The following is a 16,345-nucleotide window of genomic DNA, read 5'->3' as shown; positions in this document are numbered from 1 at the left end:
GTAGTTTGCAGCCTGAAAAACAGAAAAAAAACCCCTCATATATGCTGAGGAAGCTTTGCTAGAGATTTTGGGAGTTTGTTTTAAACTAACTAAATGCCTATCTCAGTTTCTGGGAGTTCAATGCACTTTTGGGTAAGTTTAAATCTGAATTATTATCAAAAAAGGTCACAAAATACAGGGAGAATCAGGATCTAGAATAGCTTTATACAAATTTAAAAAATCACTCCATTTGTGCAAAATAAAATGAATATTTTACACTTTCTCTTTCAGAACCATAACTCACCAGTTAGAATCCGTGCCCTACTACACAATGTGGCAGTTTCTTCAAATAACTTCGACAACAAGAAGGACACCTATGTTAAGAAGTGCTTGGTGTCCAAATTCGTATGAACTAACCAAAACTGAGAGCATCTGCTTAAACCCTAGGGCATACCAGTAATCTACGAGCTAATCTTTCAACAGAAGCATATTGTTAAAATCAGGAAACATGTACATAACATAACTCAAGCTCAGCTCGTATACTTCATAGCTAATTTTTGCCTGACAAACAGGGATACAAATTTGATGAGCCTTAACATACAAGATAATAAGAGCAGTCCCATGATAGGCAACACTACACAAGAAGAAACAAGAGAGAAACATGAAAAGCTAATTGCTTTAAATTCTCAGCAGCTGTAATGAAATACAGTAAGAAACATCCCCAAGCCATACTGCATTAGATTCACTTGCATAGAAATCAAGAACTGGTTAAACAAGCAAAACTGAGATTGAACACTCCCTAACTCAATGGCTCCAATTTCAACACAACTTCTACAAGAAAACGCATGCTGTTTACCCAGCATGCACAAATTAAAATTAAGCTAAAAATGTTTTTCTTTGTTCTTTTCTACTTTACTTTCCGATGAGCAATTTTTCTTGCACAAACACTGAGCAGAGCAACTAACAAGCTCATTGAAAAAATGAGTCAAGAACAAGTAGTTGATTTCTTATCTTTGCACTGCAAATTAGGCTTGCAAATCAACTACAGTGTTGTCCTTCTTAAAATGCATCTTTAAGTGTCTGTAAGATCATCTTTATTTCCAAAAAACGGGTTTAGTTTACCAGCTGAAAGATACATTATTATAGTCAGTTTTCCACTTCTGTATAGTCCTGGTTTTAGGTCTTAAATGGAAGCATATCACTCAAGCCACGGAATACTCACCTGAGGAGTAATACATGGGTTTACTCATAGTTGAAACGGAGTCAGTGCTAGTGCAAGTCATTCGAATTTTCTTATACTTGTATAAGTAATGTTAGAGTTAAGGATACAACACTTCTCAGAGAGAGAGAACAAAAAACAAACGTCCCCAAATATTTTGCTGCCAGCTTAATCAAAGTAGAAGAATTAACCAAATCATATAGACCGAAAGATTTCAGTGTTAGATTATTCCATGGTAACTTAGGTTGCTATATACACTATTACTACAGTCATATCTGTCTGGCATAAGGACTAATGCCCATGAAAGTTACAGTCGGTCATGATGATATGATATGATCTGAATTTCAGCTTATTTCAGTTACTCAATATAATAAAAATCTCATACTTTCCACTCCAGAGTTTTAACCATAACAATCCAGCAATATTTGTTTCTTGCTCATCTGACATGACTGTGTAGCAAGTTTCTGAAAAAATCTGTAAGAGGATCTATTAGTCTCCCCAGCACTAGCTACCAGCAACTGCTACTAAAACTAAATTTGCAATTATGACTACTTTTTACTCCAGATAAAAGGTAGCAAATGAGAATCTCAAAAGGTATTTTGTAATAGCTGGCATTTGTGAAAATCAGGTATACTGGATATCAGGTATAGTTTAGCTCTCTCTAGTTGACTGGTAACTCCAAGATAGTGAAAATGGTATGTTTTAATGACCTGCCTCTGTTAAGTATCTGTCAGTTTTACCATTTTACTCTGAGAAGTCTTAACTAACGTACTAAAAGTCACGCTACAAAGGCCATTGCAGCCTGATTAAAGCCACCTTCCCTTAGGAACTCAATTTGGTGAAAATTTCTGTTAATATTTTGTGGTTAAGTCATTTCCTCTTTTTCATTTGGCAGTTGAAATAGTAGAGATTTATTAAATAAAAAGCTTGTGGGTGTTAATTCTCATAGTCCGCATTCTTACTGCAGTTGACTAATATGTTGAACAAAAAAATTATGCCCCTTTCTTTTCCAAAAACCACATAATTACTCATTTTCCACTTGAATATCAGGTGTCAATCAAACGTGGGCCTCATAATTACTGTTGTGCAGTAACTTCCATCAATTAAAATTATATGCATAACAACATATTGTTTCTAAATTCCTCCTCAGAAAAACAGGATTCCGCTTTTTCATTCTGCAGTTTATTTTAAAGGTTAAACTTCGACTTTAAAGCAAAAATTACACTGCACCAAATATAAAGCTGTTTGTTATGACTTACACTGAAAAAAATCTTGCTAATTTTATTCTGACACTTCTCATTCTGTACATGATTTTTGATAAGTAGAATATATTTAGTGCAGAAGTACTTCAAATATTCTTAGCTTGACAGAACAATAAATAAAACAGTAAGTAGAAAAAATATTTAATGCTGCTAGCAACTGCTTCCATTGTAAGGAGAAAAAAAAAGTGATTTAAAGTTTGTTTTCCCAATATCTAAAAACCAATTGTTTGCTGGTTTATGCTAAACTGGCACAAACCTGTTATATTTCATAATATTTACACAATGTATACTGTCTATTGACAAGAACATTTTAACCTTTAATAACCAGAAGAGTTCAGTTATTACATAATTAACCTGAAATGCCAAGAGGTTTTGGGTTGGTTGTGTTTTTTCATTATTGTTTTTTTTAACAGTTCTGGTGTCTACATTAACAAAGAGTGAATTTTTAGATTGGGCTATTTCAATATAGTGTTTGAGCAACTGAAGTACTGCATTTTATATGTGAACTTCCACTTTCACTAATTCACTATCCTCATTGCAGAAGTAAATTAGATATTTCATCCAAGTAGGATGGATCCAAGGAACCATCCAAGTCGTTCTATTCTGCACAGCAGACCTACTGTCCTGGTCCCGAGTGGGATTTGCAAGCGCAGGTTGTTTCCTCTTCTATGCAGTGACACAACCTAGGATCAGTAGTTTGACAAATCCAGCTGCTTTATAGAGACTAAAGATATCTTTTTAAATGGCACACAGGCAATGAACTGATAGTGTGTTTGATCTACAGTTCTCCACCTGTTCAGCATAAGGTGAACTTTGCCGTGTATAGACTTTAGTCTTACTAAACCATCATTTGGGAAAATAGTAAGGAATTCTAAGCAGTAGGCCCAAGTCCTAGTCTTACTGCAAAAATGTCCTCTAGCTAGTGCACGTCTGACACTGAGAAGCTTTCAGCAAAATAACAGACATGCTCAAAATGGGAAAATGCTGTTTGTCCATTAATAGGTGAAATAAGTGTAATAATTTCTTCTCTGTTCCTTGAACTTAGTGGACAGGTTGATTTAATTTATGCTAATTATATGCTTAGCAAGCCTAACAATGTCAGCAATTCAATAGTTACAGGGGAATACTGTGTGTATCCCGCTGTGCAATGCGACTTGCGAGTAAAGCACAAACCTAAATCTTTGTATTTGGCTGACTTGCAACAATGCGCCTTTTAAGAAAGAAATGCCACAATCCTTTAATTGCCACACATTAGGAAAGCCATTTTATTAAAGCATCAATAGGGTAATCGGGTAATTTACATCATTTCTGCAGGTTTCACACACATGAACAAGCTTTTGCCTTAACATGAGCTAAAGCCTGGTCTTCCTTAAGTTAAATGGTTCACAAAAAGCTCCTAACAAAATCTAGGGGTTGTTTTTATGGTTCTAACATACAACTAGGTATGAAAAAGAAGTGAAAACAAGTCATGGAATTACCAGTTTATGAAAAACCGTAGTTGTGGATTTTCAGTTAAAAGCCTTACTACACATGATCTGTGTAAAATGGGTTTGTGCCAGAGAAAGTGGGCTAGGAGGTTGGTTATGTATGGATTACAATCAAAGCACAGCACATAGACTTAATAGTTTCATTAAAAATGAGAAAAAAGTTTCTAAAATTTTAAATGCATCATTCTGTTTTGTAATCTTCTCTCAGCTCTGATTTCACAGGGAACGGCCTAGCTCACAGCTTTCTTTCATCCAGCCTCAGACAATTTGTTTCCTTTTAAATAGTAAGCTAGAAAATTAACAAAACACAACCTGCAACAGCATGCTTAAAGAGTAACCATTTAAAAAAAAAAAAGTGAACAACCTTCCTAAATGTTTCTTAGAATCCCCAAAAGACTTTCAGTTGCCAGTCCCAGTTACAAACAGGTACAGCCTAGATGGAGCGGGCTAGGGGAGGTTTGGTTTTGTTTTTAAAAAACCCACTGCTACAGGAACGTGCTTCAGCCCTGCTCTGGTGAGAGGATTTCTGACAGGCGGGAAGGGGAGTTCATTCTCCATGGCCCATTCAGTCACTGGCTTCTTTCTTTTCTTGAGGCTGCCAGCAAAAGTGCCAATTAGTAGCAATTGTGATGGTGATTTCTGAAGTGCAGTTTAAAGGATTTCTAACTGGGTTGGAGCTGTTGTCAGTTGACTGACTGGAATAATAATAATAAAGCAGCTCACTGCTTCAACAGAAGCTTGTTAGACTTTCCTGTGTGATCTGCTATGGATAGCGTGAACTGCAACAGCTTTTGCATTCAAAAGAGAGATTTTCCTAAAAGCATCAGTGAGCACTTGGCTGTTTTATCTGTTCTAAAAAAATCTTAATTTTAAATTCTGTTAAAAACAAAAATAAATGAGGATCTGGAAATAGGAGGGGAAAAAAAACATAAGGTAACCTGCTGGGCATGCATAACTGTTTCAATACACCAGGATCCCTGAAGTGGAGTCTTATCAAGTGGAAAAAATATTATGCATTTCTTCATGTACAGAGTTACTGAGAGAGAACCGTAAGCACTAAATGGGTTAAAACACAAGGGCCCTGATATACTGAGGCTTTGTGTTGATATTTTACCATAAACATCACAAACTGACATATACTGACAAGTTATCCAAAGAAATAAACATTTATTATTTGCATATAATAAGGGAATGCTTGAACTATATATGAAAAGTATGAAGCCATCTTTTAAAGATTTAATCTTTGTTTAAAACATTTTCTTTATGGGACCATACATACTTAGCTTCCTAGGGTTTTTTTTGCCGTACTAGTTTGATCTTACAGTACTGTGAGACCTATTCTCAGGGTTAATGAACTCACACGAGCAGCCACTTAGCAAAACAAATAACATCCTTAAGTTTCAGAGCCATATGTATTAGTTGCATCAAATATCATACCTTCTTTTAGAGTTCCCAAGAGGCTTTTTTTTAACTTAAGCAAAAAAAACCCCACATATGTGGGCCTGAGTGAGTTGCAGGAGCACAGGCAGGCCTCACTGTGTGGGACATGGCAGGCGGCCCCCGGGCCGTGCCCATGTCCTCCTTCCCGCTCCTCTCTGGAGGACTTCCAGCTTTCCACTAAGTGCTGACCGGCTTTCCCTCAACTCCTGAGGGCTCTTCCTGAGCCGGTCATGTCTTATAGAAAGGGGACATGACTGAAGGAGCACAAACAAAACAAATCCCACATCAGACACCACAGCATGGCCTCACTTCCTCCCCTATAGCCTGCCTCCCCCAGGGAGAGAGGGGCTTAGGCAGGAGCTCCTAGGCTTCATCTATTAGGCCCCAACCTTTCTATCCTGCTTTTATCAACATGCTAGTAAAATCTGATGGCAGGGGGCAGGGTTTAAAGTCACTGTCTTTGGAGCGGGTGGTGTGAATTAATGTGTGTTTGTGCCTGTGGGGCAGTGTGCCTGCATTGCGCACACCTGGGGACGGGGCGGTGAGCTGCGATCCTGCATGGGCTGAACCCGCAAAAGTCGGCCTGTGAGTAAAAACACGGGGTTTGGGTTGCTTGTATGTGTGTTGGGTCACTTCTTTATTACTTGGAAGCACTTAAACTGATGCTTTAACAAAACTAACGCAGTTTGTTACGTTTGGGGTGTTTTCAAAGCAGCAAGTCAGAAGACTCTAAGGTGTGAGATGTTACATGCTCATTATGTGTGGTGATTTAAGGATATTTACCCAAAAAGATTTGGAGACCACCACTAAGAGATAGTTAATGCTTCCAAAATTATTTTTGTGACTTAGAGTAGCTGTTGCCTAGCATAACTTTTACTCAGAGAATCAAACCCTATTTTTTTGCTATGTATATCTGTTTCACAATGGGGTTTAAGCAGATGTGAATCATGAAGGGTTTTAGAGATTTATGTTACACCACTCCTGTTTCCATAAATATGAGTTAGAACTAATATTGTAATGCAGTTTTTGTACATACAGAATTATGTTCTGGTTATATAAGTGACAAGTGCCTCAGAGGCTGAGGGTGTTCTGAAATATGCAGTAGCTGTCCTTTGGAGAGAAAAAAGGAAAAAACTGTTAATACTATCAAGAAACAGGGAGACCATGGGTGTAAAATGAGGGAAAAAAGACCTCTAAAAAGAACTGCTGACCAAAAATACAGGGTTTCCCCCTACATCCTTTTCTAATGCATATTATAGAAGAAAAATCAAAATCACTTGGTTTTAATCTGAAAAAATGGAGCTTAATTTTTTAAAAAAATTTTGTCTATTAAAAAAAATGTTGGGGCTAAGGTGTTTTTTGTAGAGTGAATTTTCAAACTGTAAGAAATAGTACAGGATTCCACTGGACTTGCTTACAGACCCTCCACTCCTGAAACAAGTGGTGTCAGTGCAATTAATAGACCAACTAGTAGTTCACTCAGGTTTTACTGTTTGTGTTCATAGTTATAAATACTTCTGTTGACTGCAAAAGTAGATCCAGAATAAGACCAAAAAAAGTCTATGATTATTTTCCAAGTATATACATTTTTAAAATACAGTTTTGTGCACAAACATGCACACATATATGTGTGTGTATATATATAATTGAAATGGGTATGTTGCTTTTTCATAAAACAATAGCAACTGACAAATGTTTTTTATGTAAAATTATTCATGCAAGGATCTAATATGTTTCTTTCTGGCTAAACCCTGTCTGAATATATACATATTTTAACATAAATGTCTTATGTGAATATACCTATATATACACCAAGAAAGATCCCTGTGATTAAAGTACGTCACATATTTTAGGCACAAGCAGTTTGCCAAATTCAGTTTTATGATCACAGAACACTTCTGGGTAAACAAATTCAGCCTCTGTTTCTGGCAACCATATCACATAATGTTTTTTATGTCAGGCTCTGTCTTAAAAATGATTCTTATGACTGCTTGGAGCTATCAAATTCCTTTAATGGTTCTTAAGTTTTCTAATTTCTATGCCAGTTTATTCATGGCATTTGTTTTGTACCAACATTATTCTTTTAATTCGATAATTTTTATTCTTCTGATTCATTTTTTAAAAATAAATCGTAATTGTATTTGGAATTCATTTTACCGGGCAAACGAGCAAGCATCCTTTAGTCTACTTTGTTGCAGAGTTCACTATTCACCAGTCAGCCTTAGTAGTTCTTCTCTACACCCATGCCAATTAACTTCATTTTTTTCATTGCTGTTTACAAGAATTGTATAAAACCTTCTAGATAAGACCCTCATGCATTGAACTAGAGCATGAATGCCTCCCAATATCTATAGAAAACCACCAAAAATGCTTGTATAAAAAAGCAAGGTACATTTATCTTTTTCATGATCATGTTAACCAGGAATGCTTAGCGAGAGGAGCATCTGGGGCAGTTCTGTAGGCTCTCTCCCAGTCAGAAACACCTCTGTAACTCTTAAATATATGTAATGTAGGGAAGAACGAGATACTTCAAAACAGAGGTGGGAAAATTGAGGCATTCAAAAGAAGTACGGGGGAGTAAATGGGGATTGCTAGGGTGGAAGAATTTTGGGACATAGTCATCCTGTTAATTAATATTCAAAAGACATTTTAATCTTGTAACTTTTCCTATGAACTACCCCCTGGGCTACCATTTCCTGTTATTAGTACACTTAAATTTTAACAGTGTTAAATTTCATTCTACCATCATTCTCAAGGTCATCTAGTTCTTCATGATTGATATTCTAGTGCCCTTCAAGGTGATGGCTTCCAACTTCCTGCCACCAGAAAACCCCACCAGCACCTCCTGCTTTTTTATGGAAGCCATTAGATAAGAAGTCTCCAGCCCACTTGCTCCTTTTTCTTTTGCAATGTCTTTGCTACCTACCCTTTAAGCAGTTCCTTATCTATCTTTGCAATTCTTTTACTACCACTTTCTGCAGATTAACTAATAGTTTCTTATAAGTGTCAAATACTTAATATTAAGGTTCAGATAGGTTAGTTCTACCACATTTCCTTTATCTATAAAATCAGTTATCATTCTGACATCCAAAGTCATGGGTAAACTTATGCTCTGTGTCATCCCATTTATCAGATACCTCTGTGTCTTTACAAGGAAAGTAATATCTTATAGGTTTCTTCCCTCCGTGTGGAAGAGAAACTCATCACAGAAGAGTTGAACAATAAAAGCGAGTTTATTTCTGTATGTTCCAAGCCTATTTTAGACAGCAAGTAATTCAAGTGCTTTCTTTTTTTGTGGAATTATAATACCTGTGTTTTTATGCACTATATCGAGTGCTGCCTTTCTGACTTGTTTCTCTGAATAATTCAAACTGTATCTGAATTTCTTTCCTTGGGAAAAAAACAAACCTTTGACATGAACATGCAAATACAATAAAATAGAGTATTGCAGTGTGCCTAGGAGTATGGTATGGGAACACTTTGATTACCTGATTCATGAGAGCAGTCCAAGTATCTACAGTGGAATTTCCTGCATAGAGCAGGAAAATCATATCCACTTTGTGATTTGTAATTCTGGAACAATGATGGTCATTTCAGGTATAAATTCAAGTCCTGTCTATTTATTTAATCTTGAAGAATTTTGTATTTCGTGGTTGACCTGGCTCAGCAGGTTATAGGAGTCAAAAATCACTACTTCTCAGAGGCAGGGTCCTTCTGGTCAGCTCCTTGGCAGTATCCTGCCCCACTGAAACTTAGTGACTACCAAGTTGTTTTATTCCACCATGCTTTCAGTGAAACCTAACACTTGCTTCCAAGTTCCTGCAGCTGCTTTAAATCCAGGTATTTCACGCACACAAGAAAGAAAAAAATGGTGTGCTAAAAATACTCAGAGCAAAAATGGTACATACTTCTCCTAGCTTGAACTCTGGGTCTATATGTAAGCAAATCTAATAAAATTTTGGAATGACATATAAAATGTTATCTAGATCCCTGGTTTTTGTTTTCAGTATGAAGATCTACCATATTTCTTGACACTATTGCTACAAAAATTAACATAAATAATTATCTAATATGACTAAGATACTGTAAGATGAGTTATTACATGTGTTACGTTAAACACAAAAATGTGTAGGTTTTTTGCAATATCTTTCCTTAGTTTTCAGCATGTTTCTTTATTTTGTTTATACTATTTTCTTATCAACAGTCATTATCATTGCTTATAATCATTGCTCATACAATCTTATGCTACAAATTCCTGGGAGGTACTCACTTCAGAATAGTTAGACAACATGTTTTCTTCAGCAGAACATCCGGTTCAAGAAGGTCCTGCTCTGTTCCTCTGCTTCTGTCTGCCCTTCTCACTCCTACATCAGGTTTGCTGCCATCTCTGTCCTCCTGCCTCCCATACCCCATGCGTACTGATACATCTCTCTGTGAACCTGGAAATGGTCTAGATGAACCCTACACACACATGCACGTGAAAAAAAAAAAACCAGAAACACCAAGGTTTTTTCAACTGTTGTTTTTAATTTGACTTAACAAAAACCTGCAAATAGCTGTACTGGTGCAGTATGGAGGGCCAGCAAAATGAGTGACAAGAATGATGGGCTGGCCTGGGTGTGTTAAACCACTTCTCAAGAAAATGTATTGTGTAATTACATCCTGTGTCAGCTTTTCAGGGACAAGCTATGTGTCACAAAACTGAAATCTATACTGCCTCCATACATGCCTTTTGTAGTTATTTTGAAACTGTAGTTAGCCAGACTTTAATATAGTTATGTTTTCAGTGATGTTGTATCCTGAATTAGCAGTATTATATAATACAGTAGTAGCTAATTTTTGTTTTGAACAAACTATCCACACACCTATTAACATTTAATCTGTGAAAATTGCATTTGGATGTTAACATTCTATTCAGATAAATGGGGGCTGTTCACGCCTTGGTAAGTGCCTTACTGTTTCAATTTGGTTGTGAACAAACAAGACAGCCATGAATTCTTGTGCAGTAGAGAGTCTATCTCTGGAAACAGAAGAACTAGAAATTTTTAGTTAAAATGTTCAAAATCTTACTGAATAAAGCATAACCTGTAGGAAGTTCTGAAATTCATGAGCTTCTCTTACTGTTTTCACTTCCAAATTCCATTTCCATGAAAAGCTGATTTTCTTTTTGTTTTATGCCACCAAAATAATGTTGTGCCATAGGGAAACAGTACTATTTGCATTAATTTGCATTTAGGATTCCAGAGTAATCTGGGTCCAATACAGCACAATGGAAATCTAAACTTTCTCTTTGTTCAGTGTGTGAATATCTCTATTTCTCCAATTACTTTCCAGGGATTGAGGTAAAGAAACTGGTATCATCTTGCAGAAATTGTCTTTAGGGATTTTATAAAGCTCTCCCCTCTTTGCCCCACAAAATTAAAAATTAAATACAATTCAAACCAAAATGTTTGTCCTTAATTCATTGGATATATTACTTGCATGTTCTAAAGGCAAACCATGAGAAATCTTGCACCTGAAGTTCTAGGATATTCAACGCCCCTTTTAAAGCAGAGTAGCTAGATATGATGAATGTGAATCATTGATTGATTTGAGAAAATATAGTGATTATACCCTTTGCTGTAGAGTAATTGAATGAGCCTATAAATATGTAAGTTGTAAAATCCTGTCTATTGTCTATGAAAAAGTTAGATTTTATTCTGCCCTGACATGTCATGTCTGTGGTATCCTAGCCTGTTTTTGTATCCAAGCTGTCAAAGATTTCCATAGATTTGAAAATCTGTCCCCTGTTCCCCATATTAAATGTCACTGTCAGTTTACTCCATGAAAAATGAAGTTTATTTGATGTGGTTGTCATGATACTTGTATAAGCAGTGCACCTATCACTTTTTTCTGTAAAGAAAAAACTGACATGATATGTAGTCAGACTTTTTTTCTGCAGCGACTTTTGAGAGCAAAATTGTAGTAATGTATACTTTCTTTACTCAGATAATTTACAGAATACATAAACGTGTAATAGTCTAAAGAAAAAGTGGGTAGATAGAATACTTATGTGCTACGCAATAGGATTTACTCTGTCCAGATCAGTATAGCTGGAAATACTGCTTGGAAGCAGTTGTATACAATGCGTGTTTGTTCTTACCTATAGCAAAAATTCATTGTCAAATGGTTATGAGGACTAGTCTGTAAATATTCACCCCTAGGCATTTATATAGATTTCTCAGGCTGTTTCTTTCATTGGGACGAAAGGGTAACAGTGACCACTTACTTAGTGAACAATTACTAATGAGAACTCTTGTAGGATCTCCGTCATCATTCCAGTCAGGCTGCAGAGTATTGAGGAGAAGTGAAGCAGCTAAAAGCTATTCCCTTTTTCTAAAGAATTCTCTTTTTGGGTGAGAAAACTCCAATGGGAACAGTCTCCATTTGGCTTTCATACCAGTATGCCTGTATGGCATAAGGTCTGTGCAGTTAACTCCTACATCAGTGAGTCTGCCTGTTGCTCCCAAGTCCATGAGGACATGGGAAAACCAAATGCCTTCGTTTGTTCATTTTTAAATTTTATTGTTTATCAGTCTTTTCCATACTTTCCCCTAAAATAACAGTATTGGTTGTTTTTAACCACTTGACACTACACTATGAGCACTGTGAACGGAACGGCATTCCTAGCAAATGGCTTGGCATGCTGGGGCAATGTGCACAAACATGACCAATCTTACATTGTCATTATGTGACGAATTCGCACTTTGCGAGCAGTGTTTCTTCAAATGATTTTCCAAACCTGCATATGGCACATCAGTCCTTTAAGCTGCCTGTGACATTAGGCATAAATCTTTCTAACTGACTTGAGTTAGTACTTTTTATGTCCCTTGTTTTTTTCTTGTTAATTCCTCTGCACATAACAGGTGTATTCATATGCAATTGATCTCTTTTTTTTCCACTGAGGTTGTTTTTTGGCCCTTTCTATTGTATTTTAGGATTGTCTCTATCTCTGTATTTTCCCATTGGGTAGCCCTTCCTAGGCTAATCAATGTACCTATACATTCTCTCGTATTTATACAGAAAGCTTCATGTATGAGAGTCACTTTATTATGTGTGTTTGACAACTACATATGCAAATAATTCAGTTCTTTATCATCTGTAGGACTCCATTTAGTAGTACAAATTTGTGCAGGTCCAAGCCACTGTTTCAGGAGTTATATGTATGCTAAAGAATAATCATTTTCCCACAAAAACACTCAGAATCTAAAATGATCAGTATCTAGTTGGCTAAATGGCTAGTATGCATAGCAATGGCAGTATATACCTATACTGCAGTAATATTGCTGTCTGTGGGTGTTTATTTTGTCTTATTTATTAAAGAATAGTATCTACTGAGTTCACAGAACACCTTAATTCAGGTCTTGTAGCATGACTGGGCTTCACTGAAATTTGTCTCCTGTACAGCTGTGATCACTGTCCTTAATTATGACATGGCCCAAATCGCCTGTCATCAGCCAGAGGAGAAACAGGTATTTAATGAGCCATAGAGTAGCCAAGAAGCAAATCCCACACCTAACATTAGTTTAGGTATAAACTTCCTAACGAGTGTTTACAAGTTATCATGAGTGAAGTGAGATTTGGTGTTTTAATTATATACCTTTCCTACTTTAGGAAGCCTAACTTAAAGTATTAATGTAAGTTATGGCATACACTGGCCTGCAATATATTCTGGTAAATTGAGGCATCATTTAAGTGAATATTTTAGTCTGTCAAACTTGCCTGAGCAGTTATAATAAATGTAAAAAATAATTTGCAAGTCTAGCTGGATTATATATTATTAATAATAGGCTCCAAGACATATCAGGCACTGTACAAAAATATAACATTGGCTGTGATGCCAAAGGGCTTACACAAAAAACCAAGCAGGTAAGAAGCAAGGATGTGACAAGAAACCTGTAGTTTTTCCTTTCAATCACTATAATTTCCCCCCATTAAAAAAAAAAAGCATCGGTTGCCTGTACTTCTCTCCATCTTTTCTAAGTTTCATTTCTTTTTATAGTACAGCTCTCACTCACTACAGGCCTAATTTGTTTATCCTTATATTTATTTATTATTTATCCTTATATGTTCCCCATTAATGCTGTATTTGCGTACTTCAGAATCCTTCTGAACCTCATAAACCAACATTGAGGTCAAAATTTATTGTAGGGGAGAACCGATAGAAACAAATAGTAAGGTCCTGCAGAATGTACAAATAACGTGAAGGGGTCTCCAGATGTAGGACATCTCTCCAGCTCTTTGGTGGGCTATTCTCCCATCTACTGCCTGTCATGTTCTTTCTCCTTCTCTCCCTGCCATCGCTTAAAACTACAAAGTACTGATTCTCACCTAACATTTAACCTAGTACACATCCGAAGAAAACAATCCCGGGGGGGGGGGTAATATTTATTTATTTATTTATTTATTTATTTATTTATTTTCTATTTCAACCTAGCCAAGTCTTCATTTTTGTTCATTGAACTCTCCTAATAGAAGGGAGAGAATTAATTTTGCAGAGGAGGTGTGGTACAGCTGTGATATGAGATCATGGAAGATGTGGAGAGGATAGATTCATATTTTCTAAACTCTTCATGTTCTAAGGAGGAAGGGCACAGAAATGGAAAGCTGGCCTGTTCAAAACCAACACAGGGAGATTGTTTTTCTCTTGGGACTAATGATTAATCTGCATCACTCATTGCCATATGGTATCCTGAACTGAACATTAATAAGAATAAAATAACACTCTACTTGAAATGATTAGTATTTAAAAATATGTCAGAGTATTGAAAGGATTACAAATCTTCATGCTTCCTTGCATAAATGGTCTTGTGGCACATGTGGTAAAAAGGACACTTGTCACAGGGTAGATTTGTCTCCTAAATGAAGAGTTTTGGGTTTTTTCCTGTAAAATGTCACTGTTCAAGACAGCATTTGGGATTAGGTGGATGACTCCTTTGATCTGTGCTGGCCATTCCTCTTGGCACTCCAGTCAAGCAGTTCTAGGAGTAAAACTTGTCGCCTTGAAGATTTTTGATCATCTGGCTGCCTTGGGAGATGGAGGGTTGCTCCATGATCTGACAAAGTGCTGTGATGGGTTAAGATTTTCAGTCAAGCTTTAGGCAGCAGTGAACACTTACTGACAAATTGTAGCCTACTCAGAAGTAGTTGATAGTAATGAAAATGCTAAGGAGCCATTAACTCTGTTTGAGTAACCTGTGCTACTGTAATTAAGAGGATATCAGAAAATCTATGAAAGATTATTTTATAATCTACTAAAGATTTCAGCTTTTCTTTGTTTTATGTCTTTAATAGTGACAGCAAAAAAATGCCCTTGTTTAGATTGAGAAAGGTTTGAGAGAGGAATAAGCAGATGTCTGAAGTTATTCCCCAAATGCTAGCATTTTACATCTATTCAAAAGTGTTATTATTTTCAGTGAAGGTCAGTATGCCTTTGACAAGCAGATAATGTCATAAACTGGGCTATTAATTTTGGTGAAAATACTATGTTTAATTAGTCCATACTTGAAGAATTGCAGAATAATGGTTATGTAAGTAATGAAACAATAGGATCGTGTTTTCTTGTCTAGACGTGACATGATTTTATTTTGGTTAACTGGAGGAAATACTAACGGTGCATGCTTGTACACCCCCCCACACTCTCACACTCTCTCACTCTCCTTCTGCTCTACATCTCTTCTTTATAAAAGAATGATAAAACTTTTTTTTTTCCCTCTTTTTTTTCCTCAAAACACTACATAGTCCCTTCTTTTAGGACACCTTCACAGCACATATGGTATGCAAAGTCTCCAGCCTTTGGAGAGTCCTGTGCTACAGTATGGTGGTTAATAGTTCCTAACTATGATCATCCTGGCTCAGGATTTTTAAGTTAAAGTTTAAGCAGCTCCTACTGTACAAATTTAGTTTATCTAATGCTCACTTGAAAAGTGTAACCCAAAATGTCAGCTCATAGAAGAGTATATATGGTTGTATGAATTCAATAAAAATACTTTGTATTTTTGGGAAGTGGTAAATTTGGATCACAGTTATAATGGATCAGTGACACTGCGTAGAAGAACAGCTTACCTTGAAACCAGTAGGCTGGAAGGAGATCTACAAATATTTGGACATATCATCTATCACAAGAGATGCTGATCCAGAAACTCTCGTTTTTAAAACTTCCATTAATGCTAAAAAAACTCTGGGTGTATAAGCATCTATGACTCTGCTAAAAGTATCTTTTCCAATTATCGATGGCAGGTGAAGATTTTTATTGGGGAGGGGAATGATGAAGTCAGTGTCTTCACATTTTAAAAATTGAGTAGAAAAAGTAGATTCTTTCTTCACATGGTTGCATATAAGAAATTCCGCTGAGCTCTGTTCTTATGTGTGCATCAGTGGCTATGCCTACATTGGGTTTTTTATTTTGAAGTTGTTTCTTTGTTTTAATCCAATTTTGGGAGTGGTCTTCTGCCTGTTTAACTTTGGATATATTCACATCTGCACGACTCCCATTTTGTAGGGCAGTCTGGTGCATGCGGTCTACAAGGATCTCACAGCTGTCCCTTGCTTGGGACATTTGCCCCATAAATGCTTACGACCCCAGAGTCTCTAACCCAGTGGACGTAGCATGTCTAATCCTTTCAGCTTTGTATTCTATAGGATCTTTTCAGCTCTCATTATAGAACCTTAATGAAGGCTTGGGAGCTTTTTTATTTTGACCAGTTTTTTTCAGGGCTCTGAGTCAGAAGCACAAAGCTGTTACGTTCCTGAAAGTGGCCAAGGAGATTTTCACAGGAGTACATGTAGTCCTGGTAAGACTGGGATACTATGAGGCACACTGTCACAAGGTCATGCACCTGGCTTAGTCTTGTAATTCTGAAACATTCGATTTTTATATAGATTGTTTAGGAATTAATTTTTTTAATAATATGTTCGGA

General features: G+C 36.5%; 1 protein-coding gene across 3 annotated transcripts in view; it reads left to right on the top strand.

Moving 5' to 3' along the window:
* PCDH11X (protocadherin 11 X-linked) overlaps positions 1 to 16,345 on the top strand; it is a 525,749-nt gene that overhangs the window by 459,204 nt on the left and 50,200 nt on the right. The gene's annotated exons all lie outside the window — the stretch shown is intronic.

Source organism: Aptenodytes patagonicus, chromosome 9 (genome assembly GCF_965638725.1).
Source record: "Aptenodytes patagonicus chromosome 9, bAptPat1.pri.cur, whole genome shotgun sequence".
NCBI classification, from domain to species: Eukaryota; Metazoa; Chordata; class Aves; order Sphenisciformes; family Spheniscidae; genus Aptenodytes; species Aptenodytes patagonicus.
The sequence above is the reverse complement of the archived record's forward strand: the minus strand, read 5'-3'. Positions and strand labels throughout refer to the sequence as shown.